The sequence below is a fragment of the Rhodamnia argentea genome, chromosome 3, assembly GCF_020921035.1.
Source record: "Rhodamnia argentea isolate NSW1041297 chromosome 3, ASM2092103v1, whole genome shotgun sequence".
Classification (NCBI taxonomy): Eukaryota; Viridiplantae; Streptophyta; class Magnoliopsida; order Myrtales; family Myrtaceae; genus Rhodamnia; species Rhodamnia argentea.
In genome coordinates, this window is record NC_063152.1 from 26,328,080 (window position 1) to 26,351,787 (window position 23,708).

General features: G+C 38.7%; 1 pseudogene; it reads right to left on the minus strand.

Annotated features, from left to right (window-relative positions):
* Nucleotides 1-4,414: 4,414 nt before the first annotated feature.
* On the minus strand, nt 4,415-6,523 carry LOC115727410 (annotated as a pseudogene).
* Nucleotides 6,524-23,708: the final 17,185 nt, after the last annotated feature.

Below are 23,708 nucleotides of genomic sequence, written 5' to 3' on the forward strand. Positions count from 1 at the left end.
GTCGAGCTCAAAGACACTCCTAATTAAAAGCCGATAGGCAAACTCCATTTGTGTATTCTTTTTGCAAGCATGTGCTAGAACCGCCACTCTCTCCTAAATCAAAAGGTGACCACAGTTTGAGGAGACCACAAAAAAAAAAAAAAAAAACAAGGACCGACACGTTCTCTTAAGTCCTATCGGATGCACCAACGTTGACCGGATTATTTGTTTTTCCCTCGAATTTGAATTGACAGAAATTAAGTGAAAAGGTTGGGAAACAAGACGCACGTGCGAGGCATTTAATGGGCCGTGTCGGTGAGAATGGGCTGCGGGCCCATGATCACAAGGGGGAGACAAGTACAATCAATGAGACATCACTAGCCGCACATGGCTCGCCTCTCCCCGAGCAGACAACTCCATCAGGCAAAAACCCCGGGACATTGCATCTTGCTCACAATGGCACTTTGACGTCCCGAGTTCAAGAACCGGACCGGACCAATCAGTTTGGAAAAGGGTACCTGGCGATTTCTCAGTATGATTTTTATGATCGATTCATCTAGATACGGGATACCACATTAAGTGGATATCGGATACGATCGTGAGAATGATGTATCACACGCGTCAAACATTCAAAGGATCGGATGACTCAATTATGATGATTTCTGTTTGTTGAATAGAATTGCTCGGCCAATAAATCGAGAAGCTCCAATCAATCAAACAACGACTCCTCACGGCGTGACCAATTCGGGGTGGGGATATATAAGGAAATACCATATATGGGTGGACACGTGAACGTGATGGAACGAAAGAGCTTGTAATTTCGACGTGATGAGAAAGCATCATTCGCATTAAAGGGACCATGTTGGGAGAAGTTTTTAGGTGCTCATGGAGGACCGCGGTATCCATCCGCCCAATTGATCGCGAGGTGATTTTTGTCTCGTGACTACCTAGAATTTCTTCCTTTCTTCTTGTAAAGACGATATCATCGACTCTCAATAACTATGTTCTTATCATGGTGATCGATAAAATAACACCACGTCGAGACGCGATTTCGCCGACAGATAAAGCGCTTTCTTGTCCTATGGAGACCGGACTCCTTGTCCTAAAGAAAGAAACTGGGGCTCCTCCGGGCCAGCCCGGGAATCCAGCAATTCGATTCCACGTTGCGTGGAGGCTAATCAAGAAAATTAGGGGGTCAATGCAATAATCAAAGAGGCCACGTGAGACCGTACGATGATCAGCAGAGGCAATTGCACGTGCGTGGCTTAGCATCATCACGTGCCTCTGCGAACAATCGGTGCTACTCAATTTGCATGCATGTGCATGCAGCTACTTGCTTTTGCTCGGTTGATTGATGGAAGTTTAAAAAATTTTCAAGTAAATAGCTATTTTGAAAAATTTTAAAAATTTTGAAAAAATAATAAAAAAAGAATAGATTGATGAAATTAGATTTTAATATTAATCTTTTTGCTCATACTTTTAGATAGTTAAACTCAAATGCTAGCAAAAATCATGAAAACGAAAAAGGGAAAAAAAAAAAAAAAAATTAGGATTTGGATCAAATGGCATCGTTTTAGTGCTTTACTTAACATTAGAGCTGCCTATGAAAAAGAAAATCATAAAAATAGCCACATCAACAATTTTCATTAGTCAAGTTAGACTAAGTTAATAAAAAATTTGTTGATTGCATCAATTTGACAAGTTTTGTGACTCGATTGTACATTTTTCAATTGCACATGAGTAGCAAGTTTTAGAATTTCTTGTGCACTTATCCCTTGATTTCAAAAATGTCAATAGGTAAGCTTCAATCCAAGAACTTTTTACAAGGAGAAAAGTCGAGTCCTACCTTTTTTTTTTGGGGGGGGGGGGTCAAAGGAGTCCTACTTTAAACTTTTGACCTTTTACAAATTTACATAACTCACACTTTTATTTTTATTGAATCCGGAACACTTAAAACCAATTGAGATTCTCAAAAATTGACATGTAGAGCTGTATATAATTTTTGTTCTTCAAAATTTTCCAAACCTTACATGATATAAAGTTCAAGATTTTTATTTTGAAGAGGAAGACATAAATAAGATATTAGAAGTAATGGAAAATAAAGTTGTTAACGGTTTGGTTTGGTTCTCCATGAAAGCCGATCCGAATCGAACCGTTAGTATGAATGGCTAAATCGAACCGTATCGAATCTCGATCAGAGCCGAATCGAAAAAAAATTTGGTTCAGGGTTTTTTTTTTAGGGTTATATATTATAGGAGTAATTTTAACCCCCCCCCCACAAACCCACCCTCTGTGATTTGATGATCTCCGAGAATGTCACTGAAAGGATTTGCACTTCCTGAAGATTTCAACTTGACATGTTAGGACTGAGAAATAAAGACAAGTAGGAGATAAAATATAAGACATTAAATTAAAACAAAAAAAGAAGCAACCCGAACTGTGATGATTTTTAGATGATCTCCGAGAATGTCACTGCACATTTAAAACTTTTTGTGACACAAAAAGGATTCGCACTTCCTGAAGATTTCGACTTGCACATGTTCCATAGTGCAATTGCTGAGGAAATAAAGAAGGACAAATAGGAGAGAAAATATAAGACATTAAAGATATTAAAACAAAAAAACAGGACAATCTCATGAAATATCCGACTTGTTCTTAAATAATGTTCTCTACTCAAAAAAAAGGAAAAAATTATTAGTTTTTCTAACCCCTATACAAACCAGAAAATAAAACAACGAAACAGAAACAAGAACGGTTCCGAACCTTAAAAGCGAAGAAAATGCAATTTATACGGGCGCCTTGGGTTTTATGTACAGAAAAGTTTGGGGTAAAGTGTTAAGTAAAGTTTTTTTTTGTCACAAAAAATTTGGGTAAATGTTCTGGTTTTGGGTTTTTTTCTCTTTTTTTTTTTTCCTTTTGGGGTTTGGTTTGGATGACACGTCATTATCCCGAATTAATATTTCGACTCAAAATAGAAACCAAAATATATTCAATTGGCAAGGAAAAGCCAAATAAGCCGAAAAAAATAGAGAGAAGGAAATAATGGAAAGAAAAATAACATAGAAAGGTCGCCCCTTCAGTGGACCTCCAAGTCGAGCGGGGGACGGTAGGCTTGGCCTCCTCCTCCTCCGTGGTGGTGGTTCTGCTGCCGCTGCGCCTCCTCTGCTGATGCAGCTCCATCACCTTCCGCTTTCGGTGCGAGTTCGAGTGCTGAGTCAACACGAACGTCGGGCTTGCCGCCGGCCTGTACTCCAGCACCAGCCGCCGCAAGTTGTACTGCCCCCGCACGCGTTGCACAAGCTCTTTTGCCCCAGTGGCCCCCTCTTCTCCAACGCGCAGTGCGTGCACCGCCGCCTCGCTCCTACCCCACCTCCTTCGGCCTCCGTGAACCCCTCTCCCTCGTTCGGAGCTGCCGGGGAAGTCTCGGATAGCCTCGAGCGCTTGTTCCTTAGCTTGCTGCCAGAGAGCGCAGCCTTCCCGTGCGAGTTCGAGTGCTGTGTCAGCAAGAATTTTGGGCTTGCCGCTGGCATGTACTCCGGCACCAGCCGCCCTGACTTGCACCGCACTCCCCGAACGCGTTGCACAGTGCCTTCGGCGCCAGTGGCCCAGCCCTCCACTAGGGCGTATTCTCCGACGCGCAGTGCGTGCACCGCCGCCTTGCTCCTCCCCTGCCTCCTTCGGCCTCCGCAGGCCCCTCTCCCTCGATCTTTGGTGACTGGGTGCCGGTCGGAGCCGCCCGAGAAGTCCCTGGCAGCCTCGAGCGCTTGCTCTGTGGCCTGCTGTCGGAGAGCGGAGCCTTCCTGTGCGAGTTCGAGTGCTGAGTGGTCAAGAACGTCAGGCTCACCGCCATCCTGTACTCCGGCACCAGCCGGCTCAACCTGTACCGCACCCCGCACACGTTGCACAGCGTCTTCGGCCCCAGTGGCCCCGCCCTCCACTGCGGCATCTTCTCCGACGTGCAGTGCGCACACCGCCACCTCGCTCCTCCCTCGCCTCCTTTGGCTTTGGCCTCTGAGGGCCCCGGTCCCTCGTTTGGAGCCGCTGGGGAAGTCCCGGTCAGCCTAGAGCGCTTGCTCGGTCGTCTGCTGCTGGAGAATGCGACGTCTAGGAGGGCAGAGAGCGTACCCGTGTGGGAGTTTGCTGGAATGTCGATGAAAGACTCCTCAGCTCCCCTCGAGTGCCGCTCCAGCTCCATCGCATCGTCGATCTGCACATAGGAAAAGCATCAGGAATCGCAGCGCAAAGCAGGAACTAAGAGCAATCAGTTGAAATTTTAAAAAATCGTCTCCAAAAATGAAGCAGCTAAAGCTTGGAGATACACTAAATCTTATATATTACTGTCTTGTGCAATTCCAATTGACAATGGCAATCATCACCTGGGTCACATAAGAAGATCCTTGATCAAGAAACACAACGAATTCTTGCTTCATCATTCTCTCAAAATTCAGTTTAGCTCGATCCACCGTTTGTCGCTCTCATCGCAAATCTTCCAGCAGTTTTTCCCTTTTCCACTTCAAGTCCTCCATCTGGTTTTCCATTTCGTGGTAATTTGCGGGAAGACCGGATGCACCCGACGTTGCTGGAAATCTCACATCCACATCCTCCCTTAAATTTGATAGCAGGGACAAGGGGACAAAAGCAGATCCTGAGTTTACTCTTAAGCTAGGAGAAACAACAGAGTCTCCAAAAATCATAGACCTTCTTCCAAGTCTAACTATTTATGCTTGGAAGTATTAACTGACAGCCGGACCTAAAGGCGTACTCAACTTAATTCTTCGGATAATCATGGTCAAGAATCGAGCAAGAACAGGGCTTCCGTATCTATGAGAACACAAATGATTACAGATGAGCTGATGCAACCAAAGAAGCCAACATCAACATCAGGAAACCAGGCGGGCATTCCCCATTCGGTAATCTGGGCTTTACGAGATCGAGCCTTCTTCGTGGATCATCAGCTACAAAATCTTCCAACATATGGTCTGCCCAAATTAAACGAAATAAATTCCACACCATTCATCAAGACGGATAAGAACGACACCTTATGTCTTATAAGCAGATGGCGAGGAATCTCCCATCTAAAATCCTCCCGATGGAAGAACCAAGCCCATGAAGACCAGCACTTTTATCTATACTGCCGTCTTTATCATATGATTCTAGAGCCTTAACGCCTTCTCGAGTCTTGCAAACAAATGGCAAGCATGGTCTCCGCTCCTAAATACTCGGAGAGAAGCCTAAACCCCAGTCAAGAAGAGACGAATCGAGATTAGAACAAGATCGTGAACTAAAACAACGCAAAGTTCAATCTAGGAAATGCACCAACGAGTCAGAGATTATTAGAAATTGTAAGTTTGAACTACACCACTTGCTTCAACCGAAAAACATAAAAAAACTACACCACTTGCAGCCATATCTCATGAGCATTCACAAGACACAGCTCGCTGCTTCTATTTCAACAATCTACGTATTGGTCTCAACACATCAACAAATGCAGTGACTTCTAATAAATAAATAAAAAAACAAATGATTCAATTATTTCCGACAAAAGGAGTTTCGGTTCTAATTTCTAGCTACCGAGGACAAAGTATACAAACCTGCTAAGATTTTCCTCATCTACTTTGCCTGAAGTAGCAACTATGCCAATGACATCCTTGGATAAATCAAGAGTGAAAGCCTGAGTGCCATGACGAGTTTTGTGCCGGCACAAAATTGCGGCGGCAGATTTATCATGCTTCAGTATTTGTTCAGTTGCTTCCTCCTCGCCTCCATTGAAAAAGCTATCATCTTCAGCTCTAGATGGGGGCAGAAGAATGATACTTCCCAAGGAGTACTGAGAAATGACAAGTCCGCACTAAACGTGTCAGAAGATGCCTTAATAATCAAAGAAGTGGGCACTGCACTTCCCTTTTCCTTTAACTAAATCTATGACCTCACTCCACTTCATGATGTGCATACTATGCTAACTCGGCACGGATGTATGGGGCGCGTCTTCAAGGTTTTGACTTCTGATCTATTTTTACTAATGCTCTGTATGATAAGTGACCTTATTGCAAGGAAAGAAGCCCAGATTTCAACCTTCGTTTAAAAAGGTCTCCAAGGTGTAATAGCCATTCACGCTGCAAGCATCAGATTTCGGATAGCATACCTTCCTTATCAAGAGTAGAGCCATCTAACATGTTTTTTTCCGAGCCTTTAGAGATCCTCTGTTGTCCTCGTGCTGTTTGATTTTTAGACCGAGAGACCGTAGATCATCCTTGAAGGCTTTGTAGAAACACAGGTGATTAGCTGGATTGAACAGTTCAATTTAAAATAAGTCCTCATCCCTGTTTTTTTTTTTTTTTTGGTAAAGGTTCTCATCCCTGTGCTGATATGCACAAAAGTCAATATGGGTAAAAATCATGGTGCCTAATAGCCTAAAATGTGGATGAATGTTTGACTTGTATGACTCTCCAAGAAACACTAGTCACATTTCAAATTACAAACCTTAGAATTGTCGATCAGCGTATCTGCCTGTACACTTCGTTGTTCGCATCAGTAGATCCTCCATTCTGATCAATAACCAGAGATACCAATGAGTCTTGGCCAGCTAATGCTGTTGTGTTGACGGAAAGCTGCAAAGAGGTGGACATCATCAATTAATCCCCCTGCATAGGCAAACGAACGAGATGAAGAAGGCAGGTCGTGAGATATGGAGTAAACTTGCGCTGTAAGTATCAAAATGAGTATATAACCATCGCTCGTACAAAGAGAAATTCCGGAAGACAGTGTAAGATTTGAGTAAAAACGTTTGAACTCTTCTTACTTCAGATTGTCAATGGTCCAGTAACAAGTAACAAAATATGTGCTTGAATAGAAAGCTTCTCATGTACAAGAGAAGCCAAAGAACAAAACTTTTGATACCTGAAATTGCAACAAACTAACTTTCTCATGTCGCGACCTAAAAATTCAAAAATTTCAATTTTAGGTTAATGGATTACCAAATTAATTAATTAAATTAACTAACCTAACTCTCTCAAGTTCAACCAAATTGTGACTTTTGGTTCAAGTGATTATCTTGCAAAAGATTTTTAATTTTTTAGAGCCACCACTAATCATTTTTTTGTAGATTGATTAGAAACTTTTGTAAATTAGTGGGAGAACTAATTACTTCTACGAACCAGGTAGGGACTTGGTTACATTAATTTTCAATTAATGCCCTTCCAGTACCAATGTCATGAAAAATGCTTAATTTGGCAATTTTGATGAATTCTAACTTGGAGTTGAAAGGTGTAATTTTTTTGAATTTTCTTTTTATGATTTTTTTTTGTGTTTGTGATGTATTTTTGAAATTAAAAATTAAGGGAAAACGAGAGTGAATTGGTTCAAGATTATCTTAAAGTTTTTGAATTTTATTTGTATTAAGCCCAAAAAAATTTAAGAGAATCTCTTAACCCTAAGCCTACATCTTTTAAAGATTGAAATGGATTTGAAAATATTTTTATTCAAAGATGCAATCTATTAGATAGGATTTCTAGAAAATCCTATCTTTCTAAAGATGATGAGATGTGGTTTTTAAGGAACCATTTCTTGCTATATCCTTTTTTTTAAAAAAATATTCTAAAATTTTGTGAGAGGAATTAAAGATGAGCCATGAAGATTTCTTTTTAAAAATTTTTTGAATTTTTATTTTTATTTTTTGTGATTTTCAGTTTTTATGAATGATAAATTCAAGTTGCGAATCTTTTAGTAGTTATCGCAAATGCTTTCGAATTGAGTTTAGATCTGAAGCCTTGTAGATCGATCCTAAAATTTGAAATACCAAATGTGGAAATAAAGACTTATTTCCATGTGTGCGGTTGTGGACTAGGCGATCACATTTTAAAAAGATTTTAATATCTTCAGTATCTTGGATATATTCAATTTTTTTTTTTTTGAATTAACAAGATTATCACCAAGACTCCAAAAATATCTCAATCAAATCACAATTTTCAAAAATCAAATCACAATTTTCAAATTAGGGAAGCAATACCACAAGATATATTCAAGAATATTCAATGTTTGATTTTAACGTGCAATTTCCAAACTAGGCAAGTCACATATCGCAACATCCTGAAATTTTCGAAAAGATATGCTAATATGTACAAGATATGTAAAATTTGCAAGAAAATATTGAATTTAGAAATTTTCCTTATCTCGCGAAAATTGCTTTCTAAATTTGAATTGGCGAATTGGCTCGAGATCACGGTGGCGGGACGCTTGCGGATGAACCAGCGGAGGACGCTCGTTCAACGGGTGAGCTCGCGGTTGTTTGCGACTAGTCGGCGAACGAGATAACTTGTAATGCTCATGGATCGTGGCCGCTTGCGGGGTATTGCTTCGTTCTCCAGTAACCTACAAGGAAGAAAAACGACAAAAAGGAACCTCTCCACGTTTCCTGTCCTTTTCTTATATGTATTGGCTTAACACACCGAAAAATTGGTGTTGTGGACACCTCGTGGCAGCCAATTCCTCGGGTAGAGCTCGTGCAAAGTGAAGCACGAAACACCAGCAACCTCCAAACTTTTTTCGATATTCCTTCTACAGGCTTCTCGGTCTGGGACATGGGAGTCTCAGCTCATGCATCGGTTCACTGAAATCACCACCCAACTAACCGCCTTCCACACAGCAGAAGTTTGCGATCTTTGTTTGGGAATTAAGCCCTACATACTGACACAATACTTCCCCACCTTCCTCCGGTATATCACTGGCAGTCCCAACGTCGGGTGGTCGACGATGGACGAGTAACAAGAGTGACAACTCGCGTCGGTTCACAGGATCGATAGGCGCTTGAATCGCGAACAAGGGGTAGTCGGTCTCGAGAATATTGGCAGTGTCGATGAAAGTGACCACACTTTGACCAGCTCTGGGACGCCCACAAGAACCCAAATCCACGTGTGGAAAACCACCAAGGTCGTCTTGGGACGCGTTGAAGCAACTAGCCGCAGGGGGAGCGCCGTTACGCAACATCGCGGAGAAGTAATTCGTAGCGGAACTACGAGAGGCTTAGCGAGGACGGAAAATTCTCTTGAAAAATTATCCTCCATCCTCTGTGCAAAACCTCCCTTTTGTCCTCTTCTCCCCAACTTTTCTCTCGTGTGTTTTCCTTTGACCGTGTACCAAATTTTTGTGTGGCCTCCCTCAAACCCTAGGCATAATGCTTGTATTTATAGATAAAAGAGTTGCAAGCTTCGGGCCTAAAGTTTCTTAATTTTTGCAAAATAAACTCGGGCTCAAAATGTGACTCGAATTAAGTCCCAAAGGGCTAAATTGCATCAAATTAGTCTAGTTTTTCTCTGAAAATTTCGGCACGTATTCCTCTATATTGACAAAGATTTGTGATGAGTTCTAGTCCAAACCGCTTGTCAATTCAAGCTGATTTTGACACCGCCGATCCAAAACAATGCTGATGTAATGCATGAATGCCAAAAAATGATTTAATCATTTTTTTTGTGAGAACTAAAAGATTAGCTCTAATTTTCTATGCAAAAAATGATTAAAAGAATTAGTCAAAATTTATGTGTCAACATATCTGAATTGAAAGTTTGATAAAAAGCATGAAGCTTATAGGTGTCAACACATCTGTGCATAACCCCCCTTTTGTCCTCTTCTCCCCAACTTTTCTCTCGTGTGTTTTCCTTTGGCAGTGTACCATATTTTTGTGTGGCCTCCCTCAAATTCTAGGCATAACGCTTGTATTTATAGACAAAAGTGTTGCAAGCTTAGGGCATAAAATTTCTTAATTTTTGCAAAATAAACTCGAGCTCAAATTGTGATTCGAATTAAGTCCCAAAGGGCTAAATTGCATCAAATTAGTTTGGTTTTTCTCTGAAAATTTTGGCACGTATTCCTCTATATTTGACAAAGATTTGTGATGAGTTCTAGTCCAAACCGCTTGTCAATTCAAGCTGATTCCGACACCGCCGATCCAAAACAATGCTGATGCAATGCATGAATGCTACAAAATGATTTAATTATTTTTTTTGTGAGAACTAAAAGATTAGCTCTAATTTTCTATGCAAAAAATGATTGAAAGGATTGGTCAAAATTTAGGTGTCAACACATTTGAATCAAAAATTCGATAAAAAGCGTGGAGCTTATAGGTGTGAACACATCTGTGCATAACTCCCCTTTTGTCCTCTTCTCCCCAACTTTTCTCTCGTGTGTTTTCCTTTGGCAGTGTACCAAATTTTTGTGTGGCCTCCCTCAAATTCTAGGCATAACGCTTGTATTTATAGATAAAAGTATTGCAAGCTTAGGGGCATAAAATTTCTTAATTTTTGCAAAATAAACTCTAGCTCAAATTGTGACTCGAATTAAGTCCCAAAGGGCTAAATTGCATCAAATTAGTTTAGTTTTTCTCTGAAAATTTTGGCACGTATTCCTCTATATTTGACAAAGATTTGTGATGAGTTCTAGTCCAAACCGCTTGTCAATTCAAGCTAATTCCGACACCACCGATCCAAAACAATGCTGATGCAATGCATGAATGCTACAAAATGATTTAATTATTTTTTTTGTGAGAACTAAAAGATTAGCTCTAATTTTCTATGCAAAAAATGATTGAAATGATTAGTCAAAATTTAGGTGTCAACACATTTGAATCGAAAGTTCGATAAAAAGCATGGAGCTTATAGGAGTTTGCAAATACAGCTTGTGCTGAAAGTAGAGGTACGAAATTCACCCATATCAAATTAAATTGGCAACAAAAAATCTAGGCAACAAGTTAAATTGGCAATGTTCAAACTTTAAAGTGATCTTCCTAATCAATGAATCTAACTGGCTAATTAATGTTATATGTTTTATACCCATATTCAAACCAATTGGTTAAAAACATATTAAGCATCCCCATCAAGCTCCTAATTTTTCTTTTTTCTGTCGAAATTAGATATACTTTAGCAACTGCATTTCTCTCCGAAATTCACCCGAAACACCATACAAGCTCGAAAGCTTTGAAATTTCACAAACAATGTACCACAATTCTCCCAAGTAATCAACCAAATTGTCTATTCCAGACACACATTACCAATCACGACTCCAATTTTCGACCAATGGCAGGGAAATCGAATATATACGAAATCACCCACGTCCAGCTCCACCGAGATCGTATCAACGTCAAACCCCTTTAAATTCTAAAGCTTTTCTTTTGTTTGTTTCTTGTCGCCCCTCCTTTGTCAAAGTTCCACACGACGAGTGTAAAAGATAATCGCGGACAAGAGCATACGACATAAGCAAGCACAAAGAAAGCGCGAGGAAATCTGAGGAGTGGAGGACAGAGATTGGAGAATGGATTTGACGGGCCTGAGAAGGAGACTCAAGGGACACTGGACGGGCTTGAGAAGCAAATCTTTCTCTCGTCTCCTTCAATGGCTTCCTGTCGTGTAATGGACCTTTTGCTAGTGCAGCGACAAAGAAGACGCTACTACTGTTTGGAATTGGGAAGGTTCACTTCGGCGTCCTGGATGAGACCGACAGTGTGGTTGAGATGATGATTGATGATTTCTTCTTCTTTTTACCTTTTCTTCTTTGGGATAATATCAACTAGATTCACTGAGCAGTTGCAGAGCATCTGGTGGATTTCTTTAGGGTTTACCTTTTTTTTTGGTCAAATATATTTTGAGGGTTTACCCTTTTTTTGTGGCAGAATATTTTGAGGGTTTACTTTTCTTTTCTTTTCTTTCGAAATTGAGGGTTTTCTTGAAGTTCTCGATTTACGAGGTCATTGATTCACACAGATCGGTTCGTGAAGATTTGCGTTAGCTTGTTGAGGTGGACGTGCGTGTGGTTGGATTTTGAAAATGTATTTTGGAGAAATGCAAATAGCATTTTGAAAAAAATCTTTCGAAAAGCAACTTTGAGCTAAGTAATATTTAATTAAAAAAAATTGCAAAAGGGTTTTGCTACATTATTTTTTTAATTAAAAAAATCAAACCCTACAGGCCGCTTGGGGTTGGGCAACCCCCGGCAATGGTTGCTTGGGTCGCGCAACCCCTGGCTAAGAGGCTTGAGGTCTCGCAACCTCTAGTGGGTTTGGTTGAGCTTTCCCAAAGCCCCTTAGAGAAAATGCAGAGCATTTGGCAATCATTCTCAAGAGGCTTTGAGATGAAAGTTGGCATTGAAAATGATGAAAGCTCATTGCAGGTAGGGACTAGCTTTGAGCTTTCAGCATTTGGTAGTGGTGGGCTTTCTTGGTGCGGGCCCTCCCGTGCCCATACCAAATCGCGACAGCAGTATTTTCAAAGAAAATTTCATCGATTGATCATCGATCGGGTTCGACCTTAGTGGGGTCGTGTGACATGTGCAACGTGTGCATGCAAAAAGGAGTCGCCACCGGCCATTTTTGTAAGATTGGCCGAATACCTCACCGAACGATTGGGAGAGATCGTTCGGTTCGATGAAACTAGAGATTTTGGGTTCGGAAACTTGGTTACGTCCATATTTTCCATCAACGGAATTTCGGTACCTAACGTCGAGTGATTATCCTAACTATGATTTCATGCATGCATAATTTTCGAATGAGGTAAGCCTAAATCTAGGTATCATGCAAATCAGAAAGACTAATCCTATTAATCACAATCAATAAAGTATGTGCACAACCAAGGATCCAAAAGTGACATCAAGATAAGTCAAGGCATCCCTAGTATAGCCCTAAAGGCTTTGAAAAAATATCATTAAGGATTAGGATTGATTTGGGAAAAATCGGGGACGATTCGCCAAAAAAGGCAAAATCGTCAATTTGGAAGGATCGGGGGGTCAAGAACACTAAAATAGGTTTGGCTAGTTGATTGTGGTCATTTCCTATTTTTTGGGATTTTTTTTTTAATTTTCTGATTTTTTAATGAGTTTCTATTTTCTATTTTTATTTTTATTTTTAGTTTTATTTTTATTTGTATTTTTTTCTAATTTTTATTTTAAAAAAATTATGAGGATCAGGCCGACCCGACCTGTGCCTCAAGGGCACCCGATCCAAATTGTAAGGGTTCCGAGTCGGCCTAAACGACAACATTTTAAGAAAAGAAAACATTTTTTGACCTTTTTTTTTTATGGAATTTCGCTCAATCAACGGAGCACTTTTCGGGCAAATATCTTGGCCCTTGAAAATAATTAATGAAAACCGATCACATCATGGGAAACTTGGAAGAAAGGGGTTTTCAAAATGATGGACGTCTTGAGAAAAATATGGCCGAGTGCTTCGTAACGACGTTACCCACTTGATGACCAACACCTAGAAAAATAAACCCCCCTAACCTTGCAGCACATTAGGGCATTTTCAGAGGAAATTATTTTAGTGTTCAAATTAAATCAAGGGACATTGATCACACCCCATAAAAATATGTATGATCTAGTTTCCAAAACAACCGACGGCTCTGGAAATGACCAACCGAGCGCGTCGTATTGGCATCGCGAAGACAGCTTATCGCAAGCCCAACACAACAAAAAATCGAGCCTCATTTTGCAGTTCACCGAGGCAACTTTGAAGGCAAATATCTCGGTGCACATAAACAATAAACATAAGATATTAATGCCACATGAAATTAGATTAAACAAGGTTTCTGACGCACTTGGCGGCTCATAAAAATTCCACCCGAGCGCACTATACTAAGGACGCAAACATGCAAACCCGCAACTTCCTGACAAAAATTTCAAGCCTCACTTTGAAGTTCACTGAAGCGATTTTGAAAGATCATAACTTAATCCATAGAGATAATCAAACCAAACCCGAGGTATCAACGCGGAGTGCTACACACAGATAGCATAATCAATCAAAGAACGACCTCAAAAGCTCGAGAAATCATCAAGAAAAGCAACCTCAAAATGGCGAGTTCGCACTATTCCAACACAAATTTTTTCAAAATCCAGAATTAGTTCATGGTAGCAAATTTGGAGGATAATAACTCACACCTCGATTATAACTAACAGGGAAGCAATATACTAATACGAAGAGCTACAAACCAAGAACAATATGAAATGAGAATCGCCCTTAAAGCACGTAAGACCAGAGAGAAAATCACCTCAAAATTCGGGGGTTTGCATTGACTAAAACTCCAACACTTTGAAAAAATTTTCAGATCTGGAAAAGCATAGTTCATAAAGGCGACTTTAGAGGGACATAACTCATATCTTGACCACAACTAGAGGACAAATGATATATCAACATGAAGAACTGCACAAGAGGAAGGGATTAAGCTAAGAATGACCCATAGGGCACGTAAAACGGGAAAGAAAAATGACCCCAAAATAAAAAGTTCGAATTGTTTTTAGCTTAAGACAAGGCAAATGGCTGGTCAACAAGCCATGTTCTCGAGCTCATATCTCAATATCCACACATCACCAGTAGCAAAACTAAGTATCAATACGAAAAACTACACACATAAAACGCAATAAGACTAAGAACAGTAAAAAAAAATCACGAGAATGCATTGAAAAAGGAGCTCAAATTAGCGTATTTGAACAACGACGGACATTTCATCGAACATGTGACATGTAACACAAAAAATACTAATCCGGGGCATTGTGAGCAAAACCAAAGCATGCAATCATTCAAGGGACATGTAATAAGCATATAGGCATGCATAGGAGTGGCTAGTTTGGCCCCATTCGACCCAAAAGTCGAATGAAACCAAACCGGGAAAAAATATAACAACTAGCAGGGGGCCAATGGTAAAGGGGTATTCGGACTACCTTTTCGGGCGGATCCGGCGATGATAGGTGGTGGAAACGGGTTTGGTGGATAGGTGGCATGTCGGGGAAGCTCAGCTGAGTGATAGTGTTTCCTCAAGCTCCTTCACTCACTTTATTTTTGCCTTTGAAGACCCTTTGTTAAGCAACCCGAAGCTCAGCCATGGCCGACCCTTTCTCTCACAAATTCGGCCAAAAATCGTGGAACCCGAACCTCCATAGCCCCCCTCTTGTTTTATAGACTCGGCCCCCGTCCTTTTGCGCACATTTCCTCTTTATACGTGGCCAATTTTGGCAGAAATTCCCCTAATGGCCTTTTTTGTCGTTTTTCATTATATCGAGAGCCAGCCGCCCAAATTCATACCATTTTTGTACGAATGCCGCGTCCACAAGACACCAAATGATGATAAGAACATTTTGAAGTAAGGTTGGGAGGATTACGTAGCGTGGGTGTCGCGAAACGGCTGCGAATTTGGTCAAGATTCGACTAGTTTGGGAGGCAGGTTGCAACTTCGGGCAGTGGCTAAGAAGGGCTTGGATATCCTGGCTCCGGCGATGAGAGGTTTCAAAAATAGGTTTAATGGAATCGGGATTGAGTTGGCTTCAATGACCAAGTGATTGTGTCGCTAATCATGCCATTTTTCTTTGTCAATTTTGTCAATTTCCTCCCGAGGGTCATGCTGTAGACGCAATGGGGTTGAGGTTAAAGATAATGAACAAGAACCAGGTCGGTGGGTCGGATCCGCCCGGCCCCGCCGACCCGATTTCCCGAAAATAGCTGAATTAAGCCCCAAAACAATCTTTTTTCATGAAATTAAACCTGAAATTGGGTTCTAAATTTTTTTTTCATCTAAGAGAGATCTTCTTGAGATTAGAAAGTTTGATTTAGAGCAAAAACCCCAATTTTTAAATTCTACCCGAAAATGATTTTTGTAAAAACCAAAGCCTAAACGGCAATATCGACCCAAGCCACCCCCACTAATGGATGTAGAATGATGAAAAATATAGGATAGTGGACTTATATTTTCATGGGTACCCATAGAAAAATATTAATTCCATTTTGAGCGAAACCAGGGACTAAATTGAAAAATATTTGTGCATTTAGGTCCTTTTGATCAAAATTGAGCAATTCCGTGAGTATTTAGACCAAAATTAAATATGAGCTATTATAAGCAAATGTCATGACTCAAAAAATGTGAAAATAAAAATTAAAAAGGCTCGAAACGTAATTTTTAGGCTTAATTTTGGGGTTATATTTATGAAGGATCATGTGATCCCGGACTGAATTTTTAAAATTTTACATCTCAGATATGAAAAGGGAATTAAAATAAAAATATTGACTATTTTTTTACATTTTCTTGACTATGAATACTATGTTTGCTGATTTTCGGCTATTTTTTATAATAAAGATAAATCCGAAAAAATGTCAAAAATTACGAAAAATATTTTTTGTTCAAAATTGGTTCTTGAGGCTAGGCCAAGGCTTCCAAAGTTGATTTTATAATTTTATGAATTGTTTTATTTTTTAAATTAATCTTTAAAAAATAAAATGATAAAAAATTTGGTGTCAACACTTGGGCCATGTGACCCCCGCGAAGGACACTTAGGGTCGAGCGACCTAGGCAGCCATCACCTAGATCGGGCCACCCCAGGCCTCATTGCTAGGGTGGTGCTACCCCGGTGATGGCCACCTAGGGTCAAGTGGCCTAAGCGATCATCGCCGGAGGTCGCTCGACCCCTGGCGGCCTCAACCGACGACTGCGTGCCTTTGCCTTAGGTTTGATTGTCCTTTTTTAATTATATTTTATTTAAAAATAAATTTAGCAAGAAAGCCCATTTAAAAAATTTTCTTGCCAAACACTAGCTAGGCCAAAGTTGCTTTTCAAATTATTTTTTATCAAACGCTATTTATATTTCTCCAAAGCTCCTTATGCTAAAGGTATTTACATTCCTCCAAAAGCCCATTTGCAAAGCCGTACCAAACCCACCCATCGTCGGCTCTCGTCGGCCACCTCTCGCAAAGAAGATGACCATTCGTAATTTTAAGTGGGCAATTTTCATATCAAGATTTATATTGATAGTCTATGTTTCATTATACTATTCGTAATTACCATCAATATTAGCTAACTAAACAAATAAAACATAATTTTTAAGGTATATTTATATATGAATAGGGAGGGACAAGCCATACACTAGGAAGCATGGACACTCTTTGGGTGGCTCTACATCAGTGTTGGATGCGTGTCGGACACGAGTTCAACAAGTGGTCAACGTGTGTTAGACTTTCATTACGTGATGAATTTTATCGGACACGTAGCGAAACACAAGAGGTCAATTTTGAAAATTTTTAATAGTTTATGGGTAAAATCAGGAATCTATCAAAACCTAAAAGCTTCCACTTAATCACCCCAATTCCACAAACCTAATGGTGGAATGTGCATTGATTGTTTTTTTTTCCCTCTCCCCAAGTTTTTATGGGTTATTAGAATAGAAATGAGTTGAATTTGTCAGTTCAAAACAATGATGATACTAACAAGTGATTGATTAATGTTTGCATCACGTGTCGATGTTGGTGCTATTTAGCTCTACACTATCAGAATCCCTGTCACCCATTTCTTGTGGGGGAGAATTTGACCTGTTTGAGTCAGGCCCTGCAATCATTGCAACCTCTTAAATTTGAATATGAGACTATAGATATTCAGAACGATAGCCCCAAACCAAGAAACCCTAAAATCCCTGTCTTAGCCTTACGAATGCTAAATCCAAAAAGGGTCTTCTTTATGATTTGTATGAATAATTTTAGTTTATTAGGCCAAATTAATTTTTTGAATACCAAAAATTTTAAACTGGTACACTTATAACAAATTTACATTTCCGTTAGTTTTTATTAAATTTTACCGTCAACTTGCTGAGTTTGATGACACGTGACAGTTGACGGATGTATCATTTTGAGACTTTTACTCTTTATTTGTCACATGTGTATCAATTTAGAATTTTTTATGATAATAACGCAAATTAATGGAAACTATCGGAGAGTAAATTTATCATTAGTATGTAGTTTGAAATTTTTGGTGGTCAAAAAATTATTTTAGGATAAATTTGTTACCTGTATACTAGTTTGATGTTTTTAGAGGGCAAAAAATTAATTTGTGATAAATTTTTCTTAAGTCTATTAATTTAAAAATTTTCGTGATACTGACCCTTATTTTAAAGCGCCTTTTGGTTATGTGTATTTCTCAAGTCTAATCGTAATCGCCTGTTCTTTCCATCATCTTCAATTGTCTTTTCTTGATTTGATTGCGGAGGTTAAGCTTGGTTAGTGGTCTATTATGTCATGCTGATATTCCTAGTGGTCGCAATCATCAAAGCAATTCACTCCTAGTCGTATGTTGATATGTTGAATTTTGAGGCCAATTTCAAATTATTTAGATAGTTATGGAGCAGTGAGTAAACAGATTAGATTAAGTGAGATAAAAGCATATGTGGATTGGACAACCACCAAATCGATCCTCAAATTGTCGCGAGATGCTTACGAGGTTCAACTTCGTGTTTTGAAATAATCGCAAATCACGAAAAACTCATTTAAGATCCATTATCATGATTAATTCGTGAAGGGTCTTGTTCTAATGGGGGACGGATCGAAGAAGATTATGTAGGCATAATTATTATCTAGAAGTGGAACATACCATTCACGAAAACAAAGGATGAGTTCATGCTTTGCGAAAACTTTAAATTGAGAAGCTGTATGAATAATCGGTCTATAAATAAATTGACCATAATAATCCATAGAGATCATTAGAATATATATTATTGCCATCATATTGTTAATTCGACAAATCAAATCAATAAAATCAGCCTATCACGTAGTTTCTGCTTTTTAGTCCAATCAGAACTATAAGAAAGCTTTCTTTATCTTTATGGATAAATGAATCATTCTCAAATGCAGTTGGGAAACTTTACCAAAGAATTGGTTAAAAAGATCGAAAAGATTGGATCGTGGGAATAGATTTGATACCAATAGGGACTACCCATTTCAGTTGTTGTGTTCCTGTACGAGGGTTGATATACCGCTCTTGTTGTTAATAGGATTCACGAGTGCAATAAATCATTTATATTATTAAATTACAAAGTATCGATTGATGCATTCGAAAATTATCCAGTATGATAAGTATAAGTTGAGCATGTAGCATGTCATAAAATCAAAATAGAATTATCTTATGCTATCACTCTTAATGCTAATCATGAGTTTAATACTCCATTAATATCGTGATATTATCGGACAAATTATGCAGTTTTATCTAAGTATTTAATAATCAATTGATGGCTACGATTCAAAGTTAATCATGCAGTAAGTTATTTTTATCAATCATATGAAATGCAGTAGTGTCCGATGTAAACAGAAACTCCAATAAATCAAACCTTTGAAGGTGTCCTGAGGAAGAGTCCAGATGATAACACGAGGCCAGAGAAAGAACCCCACCCAAAAGAAAAGAAAAAGAAGAAGCTCTCCTCATTTCACGAATCTCCAAAATTGTACGTGCAAATCTGGAGGGAGACCCCACAGCCTCTGCTTCCCTTGATATCTTGTGGGTGCCCCCAAAGATCGTTGCGACACACATGCAGTGCGGGCCTGGGCCCTCTCCTATAAGAGGCTGGGGATGCATTTTTCTGGGCCCTACACACAAAAATAAAATAAAATAAAATTGGAAACTTTTCCCCCCGTAAAATCACGTGCACTTTTCATCCATAAACTAATTCTTGAAAATCTACAATTTGCATCTCCAGACAAAATATACCAAGCTGAAAAGAACTCTCTCTCTCTCTCTCTCTGCCATCATCGTCGAGCTCGACATTGGCAGGGCTCGCCCTGGTTTAGGTTTCTTGGCATGGCGGGTGGCGATGCTGTGCGACAGGTAGGTGGCTCTACTAAGGGCAGTGGTGGGGGTCACGGGCGGGGTCGGGGAGGAGGGGCAGCACTTGGATTGTGTTAGGGTTTCGACTAAGGGTATGTGGATTTTGTTTTGTGGTGGGTGAGTTTGGAATGGTGGGAGGGGTAAATCTAGAAGGACAACGGTAAATTCATAAATAGCAATGAGGAGGGATTTGTGAAAATCATCTTAAAATTGCATATATGGGTTTTCTTTGGTCATCATTCTAAACACGCAAATAAAAGCTTTTACGCATATATGGATTTTCCAATGATCTCGTCTCGGCTATCATATTTGCTCAGAAAAAGTTACCAGCTTGAAAATTACATATATGATGGCAATTTTACATGTGCAAATTGTACAAAATTCATAGGACTTCGAGATAGTAAAGCAGGTGCCTAACCTCAAATATATGTTTTGCAAACAAAGTATGTGGCCTTGATCCAAGCAAGAAAAGAGGATTATGTCTCGAAGGTGAAGTCCATGCTTGTGGTCCAACCAGTTAATAAATGAATAATATAACTCAATTTGAGCTTCATTTGTTTCGTAAAAAATTAATGATCTTAAAAATACTTTCTTAAAATTGATCTCTTGAAATAATAAGTTAGCAGCAAAAAAATATCTTTATTATCTATAATAATTTATGTCTAAATATATTTATGGACGTTGACTATATATTTTTTTAAATAATTTATTTTTCACGAAATAAATGATCTGTTAATGATAAAGTTAGGACCGATTCTTTTGTCATCTTATAATTTGATCTGCCCTAGTGTGAAAGTAAAGCAAGTGGTTAGCTGCAGCTATTGCCAACCAAACCAGCCTAAAGCCTCTTCTAAATGTCTCCATCATCCATCATAACTTTCGTTTTTGCTGTCCCACCACGCAATATCAAATCCTAGGACATTCAAACTCTAAACTATGTGTACTTTGATGTATTTATTTTAATTATTTTTGTGACACCAAAAATTTTAAATTTGTATATGCGTGACGCATGTACCTTCCATCATGATTTCGTCAATGGATAACATTAAAAATGGCAATGTAGACGCCGAAAGGCGATTGACGTTAACATGACACTCACGTGACTTAAATGAAATAAAAACGGTGTTGTTTTGATTGGAAAATCATCTGAATGAGCCTTGACGGAGGATAAACGTGTCGTATAGTTACAAGTTTGAGGTTTTTTACGCCACAAAAAAATTTCAAAGAAAATATATCGCATTGAGCGTAGTTTGAGGTATTTTATGATACAAAAAAATCAGGATAAATATATCGTATTGGGCATGGTTTGGAGTTTTTTATGTTACAAAAAAAAAATTCATGATAAATGTGTCATGATGAGCATAGTCTGTAATTTTTTTATGGGTTTTTCCCTTGAATGAGTGAACTTTGTTTCCGACCAAAAAGGAAATCATTGAATTTTTGGGTTAGATCTCGCTACGACTATAGAATTCATTTTGACCGTTGACAACGGTGCAATTTCATAATTTCAGTGTTATTTGAGTTACAATTAATCCTGCTTTATTAAGGTATCGCGATGATGAAATGGCGCATTTAAGCAGCCTTGTTAACTTCATTGGTGGTCACCATTGCCATGAATAAGGGAAAATTATCCAATCAATCAAAAACTTATAAACTCATTATATGTAGCCATTTCAGTCAATTTCAATCATAAACATTCCATTTTGTCAATTTGGTCTTAAAAATTTGTGTGCAAGATTCCAATGTGGCCATTTCGGTCAATTTTGCCGAAAAGCATTGGCTTGGCGATTTGTTCATCGCTTGCCGTCCTACTTGGCGTACCACCGAGTTAGCAATTTTCGGAGAAAATCGATCGAAATGACTACATTGAAATATCACGCGAAGGTTTAAGATTAAATTCGCAAAAGTAGAAAGTTAGGATGTGTTTGTTTGGGTGAAAATGTTTTCTGGGAATCGGTTTTCTAGACTTTCACCTGTCCGGTTCGCCGAAAATTACTTAGTCAACGGAAAATTCATGCATAAGACTAAGAAAGTGAATTCTTGAATCTAAAGAGGTGAAAACAACTTATGGAATTGCTCATCTCGAATATATATATATATATATATATATATATATATAATATATGTATTCAATTTTTATTTTTTATTTTCATATAATTCTTTTTTCTTTTACTTCTTCCTCGGTTGGTGGTCTGCCATGGCGGACTGGCAAGGCTTGGTTTGGATGAACTCGTCCTCTCATGTGGCAGGCCGATAGCATTGTTGATCGTCTCTATGGCCGGCATCGACAGACAAAGAAAAGAAAAGAAATTAGAATTAAAAAAAATAAAACATTGAAAAAAAAAAATTTAAATTCAAAATTTTCTTTTGCTTTAAATAAAGTCATGAAATTGAAATCATTTTCTAAATATGATCCAAATAAAGAAAAACATTTTCGATCACATATGACCAAGCATAGGAAAACTAACTATTTTCCTGGAAAATGCTAGTATTTTCCTTTATCATGGAGTTTTCCCCTAACCAAACGCATCCTTAGAACTGAATTGTTTCTCCTCTATGAATAAATAATGTGTGGTTCCCTAACGGTCAATTGTGCAATTGTGCTTTAACCAAATTTATTTAAGTCGCATATATTTTTTTCCATATAATCGCTAAGAAAGATCCAAGCTCTAGGGGCGAAACAATCTCATCCTAGGAAAGCCCAATTTCATCGTTGGGAGTTCTAGCGACGCAATATTTTGCCGGTCGCCACAGTTCGTTGCTACATATTATAGCAACAAATTGTAGCAAAATTGCTCCCTAGAAGTGAATTTGTAGCGACTAAACTCATTTGACCAAAATCCATGGAGATATAGGCCAAACATTTTCTGAAAACTTGACTAGTGACTCATATTTTCATTATCGACAACAAATTTATGTCTAAACATTTTTTTAAGCAATGAAAATATGTTTCTTCCATTCGTTATCGTAAGCGATACAAGCAATCATTCTTAGTAAAACGCTTTTCAAATCATTGATTTTTCGTGAAATAAACAGAGTCAAAATTTCACGTTTTCATCTTCAGATTTCCTAGCGTTAAAATTTGATTTTACCCGCTATTAGTTACCCGTTACACTTGAGCGACGAAGTACAAGATTTACATTTTGTCGTAGACATGTGAATTTGTCGTAGTGAACATGTTTTTCTGGTTTTCCGACGAATCTTGACGTTAATGATTTGGCATATCCATCTTTATTGTACGTCCGTGCATGCACGCACATATAAAGAAATAGGCACATAATATTAGCGGTCCACAACAGTCGCAAATAATAAAAAATCACAACCCAATAAAACCGAATTAATTTTATTGAGTTGACTAGGATCCACTAGTTTAGTGCTCCCGGTTAACCTAATCAAACGTTATCATCTCTTGGTACTCATCAGCCATTGAAAGGAAATTAAAAAAATTACGATAAAATCGTACACATGAGAAAGTGAAATATCCTTGTCAACTTTATGTCAAATTCAAAAAGTCAGATCACCTTCGTTTGTCCCATGTCAAACCTTGAACGGGGAAAAAGAAGATGAAAAAGAGAGATACCCGATGCCACCAAGTTGCTGCACGAGAATTTCAACCGTTCGGAACAAGATATGCTCGATAAATATGTTAATTTCAGCACCAAGCTAGAGAGAATTTTTGACACATTATTCAATAAGTAATTTACATGTGGATTGATCAAGGAAAGTTGTTAGGGATGTCCAAGTGACGAGATCGGTCGATTATCGACTACGCTTGTCTCGTATCGAAAGAGTACGACCCGCCAACAGTCAACTTGAGTGTATCCCGATAATTATATAACGCGAGAAAAGTGCAACTTGATTACATCTTAAAAGTCTTTGTATTGAAAAAACGCGATTCCCGATCGGTATGAATATTTTCAATTCCTATTCTAAGATAGATACACAAGTTATTGAGATTTTCACTCGGCTTTTCTAAGAGAGTATTTATCTTAGTGATCTCGTCAAGTCTTCTCTTCTGCACGGTGGATCAATTCTTTGGAAAATTTTTGTTTGTTAAGTCTGGCGAGGAACTTTTCTGTTTTGAGTTCGAATGAAATGTTTTGGGTAAAAGAGAGAGAGAGGAAA